Source organism: Callionymus lyra, unplaced genomic scaffold (assembly GCF_982586985.1).
Source record: "Callionymus lyra unplaced genomic scaffold, fCalLyr1.hap1.1 HAP1_SCAFFOLD_72, whole genome shotgun sequence".
In the NCBI taxonomy this organism is placed as follows: Eukaryota; Metazoa; Chordata; class Actinopteri; order Syngnathiformes; family Callionymidae; genus Callionymus; species Callionymus lyra.
Genome location: NW_028258576.1, coordinates 247,501 through 257,500, shown reverse-complemented (window position 1 = coordinate 257,500; position 10,000 = coordinate 247,501). Strand labels below are relative to the sequence as shown.

The window sequence follows — 10,000 nt, the reverse complement described above, 5'->3', positions numbered from 1 at the left end:
AGCCTCCTCCTGCGGGGATGGGGAACCAGGGGCCTGGGGAACATTTTCAACACTTTGGGGCATTTTTAAACACTTTGCTCTTTTTCCCCCTCTCCCAACCAGGGGGCCTGGGGAGCCTCCTCCTGCGGGGATGGGGAGCCAGGGGCCTGGGGAACATTTTCAACACTTTGGGGCATTTTTAAACACTTTGGTCTTTTCCCCCCTCTCCCAACCAGGGGGCCTGGGGAGCCTCCTCCTGCGGGGATGGGGAACCAGGGGCCTGGGGAACATTTTCAACACTTTGGGGCATTTTTAAACACTTTGCTCTTTTTCCCCCTCTCCCAACCAGGGGCCTGGGGAGCCTCCTCCTGCGGGCATGGAGAACCAGGGGGCCTGGGGAGCCTCCTCCTGCGGGGATGGGGAACCAGGGGCCTGGGGGGCCTCCTCCTGCGGGGATGGAGAACCAGGGGGCCTGGGGAGCCTCCTCCTGCGGGGATGGGGAACCAGGGGGCCTGGGGAGCCTCCTCCTGCGGTGATGGAGAACCAGGGGCCTGGGGAGCCTCCTCCTGCGGGGATGGGGAACCAGGGGGCCTGGGGAGCCTCCTCCTGCGGGCATGGAGAACCAGGGGGCCTGGGGAGCCTCCTCCTGCGGGGATGGGGAACCAGGGGGCCTGGGGAGCCTCCTCCTGCGGGGATGGAGAACCAGGGGGCCTGGGGAGCCTCCTCCTGCGGTCATGGAGAACCAGGGGGCCTGGGGAGCCTCCTCCTGCGGGCATGGAGAACCAGGGGCCTGGGGAGCCTCCTCCTGCGGGGATGGAGAACCAGGGGGCCTGGGGAGCCTCCTCCTGCGGGCATGGAGAACCAGGGGGCCTGGGGAGCCTCCTCCTGCGGGCATGGAGAACCAGGGGGCCTGGGGAGCCTCCTCCTGCGGGGATGGGGAACCAGGGGCCTGGGGAGCCTCCTCCTGCGGGGATGGAGAACCAAGGGGCCTGGGGAGCCTCCTCCTGCGGGCATGGAGAACATGGGGGCCTGGGGAGCCTCCTCCTGCGGGCATGGAGAACCAGGGGGCCTGGGGAGCCTCCTCCTGCGGGCATGGAGAACCAGGGGGCCTGGGGAGCCTCCTCCTGCGGGGATGGGGAACCAGGGGGCCTGGGGAGCCTCCTCCTGCGGGGATGGAGAACCAGGGGGCCTGGGGAGCCTCCTCCTGCGGGCATGGAGAACCAGGGGGCCTGGGGAGCCTCCTCCTGCGGGGATGGAGAACCAGGGCGCCTGGGGAGCCTCCTCCTGCGGGGATGGAGAACCAGGGGCCTGGGGAGCCTCCTCCTGCGGGGATGGAGAACCAAGGGGCCTGGGGAGCCTCCTCCTGCGGGCATGGAGAACATGGGGGTCTGGGGAGCCTCCTCCTGCGGGGATGGAGAACCAGGGGGCCTGGGGAGCCTCCTCCTGCGGGGATGGGGAACCAGGGGGCCTGGGGAGCCTCCTCCTGCACCAGGGGGCCTGGGGAGCCTCCTCCTGCGGGGATGGGGAACCAGGGGGCCTGGGGAGCCTCCTCCTGCGGTGATGGGGAACCATGGGGCCTGGGGAGCCTCCTCCTGCGGGGATGGGGAACCAGGGGGCCTGGGGAGCCTCCTCCTGCGGGGATGGAGAACCAGGGGGCCTGGGGAGCCTCCTCCTGCGGGGATGGGGAACCAGGGGGCCTGGGGAGCCTCCTCCTGCACCAGGGGGCCTGGGGAGCCTCCTCCTGCGGGGATGGGGAACCAGGGGGCCTGGGGAGCCTCCTCCTGCGGTGATGGGGAACCATGGGGCCTGGGGAGCCTCCTCCTGCGGGGATGGGGAACCAGGGGGCCTGGGGAGCCTCCTCCTGCGGGGATGGGGAACCAGGGGCCTGGGGAGCCTCCTCCTGCACCAGGGGGCCTGGGGAGCCTCCTCCTGCGGGGATGGGGAACCAGGGGGCCTGGGGAGCCTCCTCCTGCGGGGATGGGGAACCAGGGGCCTGGGGAGCCTCCTCCTGCACCAGGGGGCCTGGGGAGCCTCCTCCTGCGGGGATGGGGAACCAGGGGGCCTGGGGAGCCTCCTCCTGCGGGGATGGGGAACCAGGGGCCTGGGGAACATTTTCAACACTTTGGGGCATTTCACAAGCGCTTCCCTCGCTTACGGCCACACCACCCTGAATGAGCCCGATCTCGTCTGATCTCGGAAGCCAAGCAGGGTCGGGCCCAGTTAGTACTTGGATGGGAGACCGCCTGGGAATACTGGGTGCTGTAAGCATTTTTTTTTGCCATTATTTGTGGGTAGAAAAGTGAGAAAAGTGACCTAAAATAGAACCGGGACTAGGCGGCAGTTCCCCCCACCAGGCGGCGGCATTTGGGGCATTATTTGTGGGTAAGAAAGTGAGAAAAGTGACCTAAAATAGAACCGGGACTAGGCGGCAGTTCCCCCCACCAGGCGGCGGCATTTGGGGCATTATTTGTGGGTCAGAAAGTGAGAAAAGTGACCTAAAATAGAACCGGGACTAGGCGGCAGTTCCCCCCACCAGGCGGCGGCATTTGGGGCATTATTTGTGGGTAAGAAAGTGAGAAAAGTGACCTAAAATAGAACCGGGACTAGGCGGCAGTTCCCCCCACCAGGCGGCGGCATTTGGGGCATTATTTGTGGGTCAGAAAGTGAGAAAAGTGACCTAAAATAGAACCGGGACTAGGCGGCAGTTCCCCCCACCAGGCGGCGGCATTTGGGGCATTATTTGTGGGTAAGAAAGTGAGAAAAGTGACCTAAAATAGAACCGGGACTAGGCGGCAGTTCCCCCCACCAGGCGGCGGCATTTGGGGCATTATTTGTGGGTCAGAAAGTGAGAAAAGTGACCTAAAATAGAACCGGGACTAGGCGGCAGTTCCCCCCACCAGGCGGCGGCATTTGGGGCATTATTTGTGGGTAAGAAAGTGAGAAAAGTGACCTAAAATAGAACCGGGACTAGGCGGCAGTTCCCCCCACCAGGCGGCGGCATTTGGGGCATTATTTGTGGGTCAGAAAGTGAGAAAAGTGACCTAAAATAGAACCGGGACTAGGCGGCAGTTCCCCCCACCAGGCGGCGGCATTTGGGGCATTATTTGTGGGTCAGAAAGTGAGAAAAGTGACCTAAAATAGAACCGGGACTAGGCGGCAGTTCCCCCCACCAGGCGGCGGCATTTGGGGCATTATTTGTGGGTAAGAAAGTGAGAAAAGTGACCTAAAATAGAACCGGGACTAGGCGGCAGTTCCCCCCACCAGGCGGCGGCATTTGGGGCGTTATTTGTGGGTAAGAAAGTGAGAAAAGTGACCTAAAATAGAACCGGGACTAGGCGGCAGTTCCCCCACCAGATGGCGGCATTTGGGGACCCGTAGTGTGGGCAGAAAACTCACCAAAGTGACTTAAAATAGAACCGGTGCAGGCGGCATGTCCCCCCACCAGATGGCGGCATTTGGGGACCCGTAGTGTGGGCAGAAAACTCACCAAAGTGACTTAAAATAGAACCGGTGCAGGCGGCATGTTCCCCCACCAGATGGCGGCATTTGGGGACCCGTAGTGTGGGCAGAAAACTCACCAAAGTGACTTAAAATAGAACCGTTGCAGGCGGCATGTTCCCCCACCAGATGGCGGCATTTGGGGACCCGTAGTGTGGGCAGAAAACTCACCAAAGTGACTTAAAATAGAACCGGTGCAGGCGGCATGTTCCCCCACCAGATGGCGGCATTTGGGGAGCCGTAGTGTGGGCAGAAAACTCACCAAAGTGACTTAAAATAGAACCGGTGCAGGCGGCATGTTCCCCCACCAGATGGCGGCATTTGGGGACCCGTAGTGTGGGCAGAAAACTCACCAAAGTGACTTAAAATAGAACCGGTGCAGGCGGCATGTTCCCCCACCAGATGGCGGCATTTGGGGACCTGCAGTGTGGGTAGAAAACTCACCAAAGTGTCCTAAAATAGAACCGGGACCAGGGGGCCTCTTCCCCCACCAGGTGGCGGGCTTGGGGGGCTTGGTTTCCGGGTAGAAAACTCACCAAAGTGTCCTAAAATAGAACCGGGACCAGGGGGCATGTTCCCCCACCAGGCGGCGGGCTTGGGGGGCTTGGTTTGCGGGTAGAAAACTCACCAAAGTGTCCTAAAATAGAACCGGGACCAGGGGGCATGTTCCCCCACCAGGCGGCGGGCTTGGGGGGCTTGGTTTGCGGGTAGAAAACTCACCAAAGTGTCCTAAAATAGAACCGGGACCAGGGGGCATGTTCCCCCACCAGGCGGCGGGCTTGGGGGGCTTGGTTTGCGGGTAGAAAACTCACCAAAGTGTCCTAAAATAGAACCGGGACCAGGGGGCCTCTTCCCCCACCAGGCGGCGGGCTTGGGGGGGCTTGGTTTGCGGGTAGAAAACTCACCAAAGTGACCTAAAATAGAACCGGGCTAGGCGGCATGTTCCCCCACCAGGCGGCGGGCTTGGGGGGCTTGGTTTGCGGGTAGAAAACTCACCAAAGTGTCCTAAAATAGAACCGGGACCAGGGGGCATCTTCCCCCACCAGGCGGCGGGCTTGGGGGGCTTGGTTTGCGGGTAGAAAACTCACCAAAGTGTCCTAAAATAGAACCGGGACCAGGGGGCCTCTTCCCCCACCAGGCGGCGGGCTTGGGGGGCTTGGTTTGCGGGTAGAAAACTCACCAAAGTGACCTAAAATAGAACCGGGCCAGGCGGCATGCTCCCCCACCAGGCGGCGGGCTTGGGGGGCTTGGTTTGCGGGTAGAAAACTCACCAAAGTATCGGCAAAATAGAACCAGGGAAGGGGGGGATGTCGGTCACAAGGTGCCCGAGTCAGAGAACCAGGAAAACGGACATAAATCCAGAAAACCTCGGTGTCTGACTGCTCCTCAAAAAGTGGTCTTTTTGATGTCACGAGCGCAACCACCTAGAGGTTAATGGGGAGGGATGGTGTGAGCGCAAACGGATTTTTCCTAAGTGTGACTGCTCCTCAAAAAGTGGTCTTTTTGATGTCACGAGCGCAACCACCTAGAGGTTAATGGGGAGGGATGGTGTGAGCGCAAACGGATTTTTCCTAAGTGTGACTGCTCCTCAAAAAGTGGTCTTTTTGATGTCACGAGCGCAACCACCTAGAGGTTAATAGGGAGCGAGTACAACAGGGGAGGGAGTGAATGGGCTCGGACTGTGGCCGAGCCTGGTGCCTCAAAATCGGACAAGGTTGGACTGGAAGCCCGCTGAGAACTCTGGTTCTTTTGCCAGACGAAACGAATTTTTTCCGAGTGTGACTGCTCTGCAAAAAGTGGTCTTTTTGATGTCACGAGCGCAACCACCTAGAGGTTAATGGGGAGGGAGTGGAAAAAACGACAAAGTGTTGAGCTCCGGACCGGGATGGCGGGCGACTCGAGCGGTCATGCCCGACTTTGAGACACTTTGTCGCGGTCATGCGAGCGACCTCCACTGCTCCCCGGAGGTGCCCCGGACCGGGTTGGCGGGTGACTCGAGCGGTCGTGCCCGACTTTGAGACACTTTGTCGCGGTCATGCGGGCGTCCTCCGCCGGTCCCCGGAGGTGCCCCGGACCGGGTTGGCGGGTGACTCGAGCGGTCATGCCCGACTTTGAGACACTTTGTCGCGGTCATGCGGGCGTCCTCCGCCGGTCCCTGGAGGTGCCCCGGACCGGGTTGGCGGGTGACTCGAGCGGTCGTGCCCGACTTTGAGACACTTTGTCGCGGTCATGCGGGCGTCCTCCGCCGGTCCCTGGAGGTGCCCCGGACCGGGTTGGCGGGTGACTCGAGCGGTCGTGCCCGACTTTGAGACACTTTGTCGCGGTCATGCGGGCGTCCTCCGCCGGTCCCCGGAGGTGCCCCGGACCGGGTTGGCGGGTGACTCGAGCGGTCATGCCCGACTTTGAGACACTTTGTCGCGGTCATGCGGGCCTCCTCCGCCGGTCCCTGGAGGTGCCCCGGACCGGGTTGGCGGGTGACTCGAACGGTCATGCCCGACTTTGAGACACTTTGTCGCGGTCATGCGGGCGTCCTCCGCCGGTCCCTGGAGGTGCCCCGGACCGGGTTGGCGGGTGACTCGAGCGGTCGTGCCCGACTTTGAGACACTTTGTCGCGGTCATGCGAGCGACCTCCGCCGGTCCCCGGAGGTTCCCCGGACCGGGTTGGCGGGTGACTCGAACGGTCGTGCCCGACTTTGAGACACTTTGTCGCGGTCATGCGGGCGTCCTCCGCCGGTCCCTGGAGGTGCCCCGGACCGGGTTGGCGGGTGACTCGAGCGGTCGTGCCCGACTTTGAGACACTTTGTCGCGGTCATGCGGGCGTCCTCCGCCGGTCCCTGGAGGTGCCCCGGACCGGGTTGGCGGGTGACTCGAGCGGTCATGCCCGACTTTGAGACACTTTGTCGCGGTCATGCGGGCGTCCTCCGCCGGTCCCTGGAGGTGCCCCGGACCGGGTTGGCGGGTGACTCGAGCGGTCATGCCCGACTTTGAGACACTTTGTCGCGGTCATGCGGGCGTCCTCCGCCGGTCCCTGGAGGTGCCCCGGACCGGGTTGGCGGGTGACTCGAGCGGTCGTGCCCGACTTTGAGACACTTTGTCGCGGTCATGCGGGCGTCCTCCGCCGGTCCCTGGAGGTGCCCCGGACCGGGTTGGCGGGTGACTCGAGCGGTCATGCCCGACTTTGAGACACTTTGCCGCGGTCATGCGGGCGACCTCCGCCGGTCCCTGGAGGTGCCCCGGACCGGGTTGGCGGGTGACTCGAGCGGTCGTGCCCGACTTTGAGACACTTTGCCGCGGTCATGCGGGCGACCTCCGCCGGTCCCTGGATGGCGGGCTCCAGTGAGGTCGGCGGGGGAAGGCTCGGGCTGAGGCCGACTTCGGTGCCTCAAAGTCGGACAAGGTTGGATTGGAAGTCCGCTGTGTTGAGGACCAGTGGCATTCGGTGGTGGAACGCTCAGAACTTGGCCGACATCGGTGCCTCAACGTCGGACAAGGTTGGAGTGGATGACCGCTGATAACTCTGGTTCTTTTGCCAGACGAAAGAAATTTTTCCCGAGTGTGACTGCTCTGAAAAAAGTGGTCTTTTTGATGTCACGAGCGCAACCACCTAGAGGTTAATAGGGAGGCACCATAACAGGAGAGGGAGTGAAAAGGCTCGGAGGGTGGCCGAGCCTGGTGCCTCAAAATCGGACAAGGTTGGAGTGGATGACCGCTGAAAACTCTGGTTCTTTTGCCAGACGAAAGAAATTTTTCCCGAGTGTGACTGCTCTGCAAAAAGTGGTCTTTTTGATGTCACGAGCGCAACCACCTAGAGGTTAATAGGGAGGCACCATAACAGGAGAGGGAGTGAAAAGGCTCGGAGGGTGGCCGAGCCTGGTGCCTCAAAATCGGACAAGGTTGGAGTGGATGACCGCTGAAAACTCTGGTTCTTTTGCCAGACGAAAGAAATTTTTTCCGAGTGTGACTGCTCCTCAAAAAGTGGTCTTTTTGATGTCACGAGCGCAACCACCTAGAGGTTAATAGGGAGGCACCATAACAGGAGAGGGAGTGAAAAGGCTCGGAGGGTGGCCGAGCCTGGTGCCTCAAAGTCGGACAAGGTTGGAGTGGATGACCGCTGAAAACTCTGGTTCTTTTGCCAGACGAAAGAAATTTTTTCCGAGTGTGACTGCTCTGCAAAAAGTGGTCTTTTTGATGTCACGAGCGCAACCACCTAGAGGTTAATAGGGAGGCACCATAACAGGAGAGGGAGTGAAAAGGCTCGGAGGGTGGCCGAGCCTGGTGCCTCAAAATCGGACAAGGTTGGAGTGGATGACCGCTGAAAACTCTGGTTCTTTTGCCAGACGAAAGAAATTTTTTTCCGAGTGTGACTGCTCTGCAAAAAGTGGTCTTTTTGATGTCACGAGCGCAACCACCTAGAGGTTAATAGGGAGGCACCATAACAGGAGAGGGAGTGAAAAGGCTCGGAGGGTGGCCGAGCCTGGTGCCTCAAAATCGGACAAGGTTGGAGTGGATGACCGCTGAAAACTCTGGTTCTTTTGCCTGACGAAAGAAATTTTTTCCGAGTGTGACTGCTCTGCAAAAAGTGGTCTTTTTGATGTCACGAGCGCAACCACCTAGAGGTTAATAGGGAGGCACCATAACAGGAGAGGGAGTGAAAAGGCTCGGAGGGTGGCCGAGCCTGGTGCCTCAAAATCGGACAAGGTTGGAGTGGATGACCGCGGAGAACTCTGGTTCTTTTGCCTGACGAAAGAAATTTTTTCCGAGTGTGACTGCTCTGCAAAAAGTGGTCTTTTTGATGTCACGAGCGCAACCACCTAGAGGTTAATAGGGAGGCACCATAACAGGAGAGGGAGTGAAAAGGCTCGGAGGGTGGCCGAGCCTGGTGCCTCAAAGTCGGACAAGGTTGGAGTGGATGGCCGCGGAGAACTCTGGTTCTTTTGCCAGACGAAAGAAATTTTTTCCGAGTGTGACTGCTCCTCAAAAAGTGGTCTTTTTGATGTCACGAGCGCAACCACCTAGAGGTTAATAGGGAGGCACCATAACAGGAGAGGGAGTGAAAAGGCTCGGAGGGTGGCCGAGCCTGGTGCCTCAAAATCGGACAAGGTTGGAGTGGATGGCCGCGGAGAACTCTGGTTCTTTTGCCAGACGAAAGAAATTTTTTCCGAGTGTGACTGCTCCTCAAAAAGTGGTCTTTTTGATGTCACGAGCGCAACCACCTAGAGGTTAATAGGGAGGCACCATAACAGGAGAGGGAAGGAAAGGGCTCGGAGGGTGGCCGAGCCTGGTGCCTCAAAATCGGACAAGGTCGGAGTGGATGGCCGCGGAGAACTCTGGTTCTTTTGCCTGACGAAAGAAATTTTTTCCGAGTGTGACTGCTCTGCAAAAAGTGGTCTTTTTGATGTCACGAGCGCAACCACCTAGAGGTTAATAGGGAGGCACCATAACAGGAGAGGGAAGGAAAAGGCTCGGAGGGTGGCCGAGCCTGGTGCCTCAAAGTCGGACAAGGTTGGAGTGGATGGCCGCGGAGAACTCTGGTTCTTTTGCCTGACGAAAGAAATTTTTTCCGAGTGTGACTGCTCCTCAAAAAGTGGTCTTTTTGATGTCACGAGCGCAACCACCTAGAGGTTAATAGGGAGGCACCATAACAGGAGAGGGAAGGAAAGGGCTCGGAGGGTGGCCGAGCCTGGTGCCTCAAAGTCGGACAAGGTTGGAGTGGATGGCCGCGGAGAACTCTGGTTCTTTTGCCTGACGAAAGAAATTTTTTCCGAGTGTGACTGCTCTGCAAAAAGTGGTCTTTTTGATGTCACGAGCGCAACCACCTAGAGGTTAATAGGGAGGCACCATAACAGGAGAGGGAAGGAAAAGGCTCGGAGGGTGGCCGAGCCTGGTGCCTCAAAGTCGGACAAGGTTGGAGTGGATGGCCGCGGAGAACTCTGGTTCTTTTGCCTGACGAAAGAAATTTTTTCCGAGTGTGACTGCTCCTCAAAAAGTGGTCTTTTTGATGTCACGAGCGCAACCACCTAGAGGTTAATAGGGAGGCACCATAACAGGAGAGGGAAGGAAAAGGCTCGGAGGGTGGCCGAGCCTGGTGCCTCAAAGTCGGACAAGGTTGGAGTGGATGGCCGCGGAGAACTCTGGTTCTTTTGCCTGACGAAAGAAATTTTTTCCGAGTGTGACTGCTCTTCAAAAAGTGGTCTTTTTGATGTCACGAGCGCAACCACCTAGAGGTTAATAGGAGCGAAGGATACTTGGACAGAGTATCGAGCTCCAGCGCAGGCGGCGGGGAAAGAGCTCAGGCTCAAGCCGACCTTCGCGCGTCATGGACGCACTGTGATACCACCTACACCGATGACCGATCTGCCAACGTGACCCGCCATCGGAGGGCCCCCACCCATTGCGGGCGGACGGTTCCTCCGGACTTAGCGGGTCCGATCAAGCGTTGTGGCTTGCCACCTCTGCCGAAACCTCCAGTGAGACCGAGGCGTCCCGTCTGACCCAGTGGTTCTACACGCGCGCCTTCGCCGCC

General features: G+C 59.6%; 1 non-coding gene across 1 annotated transcript; it reads left to right on the top strand.

The window, feature by feature from the left end:
- The first annotated feature begins 2,128 nt into the window (after positions 1-2,128).
- LOC148058593 (5S ribosomal RNA) lies at positions 2,129-2,247 on the top strand. Its single transcript, XR_015709715.1, has one exon. It is a non-coding gene; the product is annotated as a 5S ribosomal RNA (ribosomal RNA).
- Positions 2,248-10,000: the final 7,753 nt, after the last annotated feature.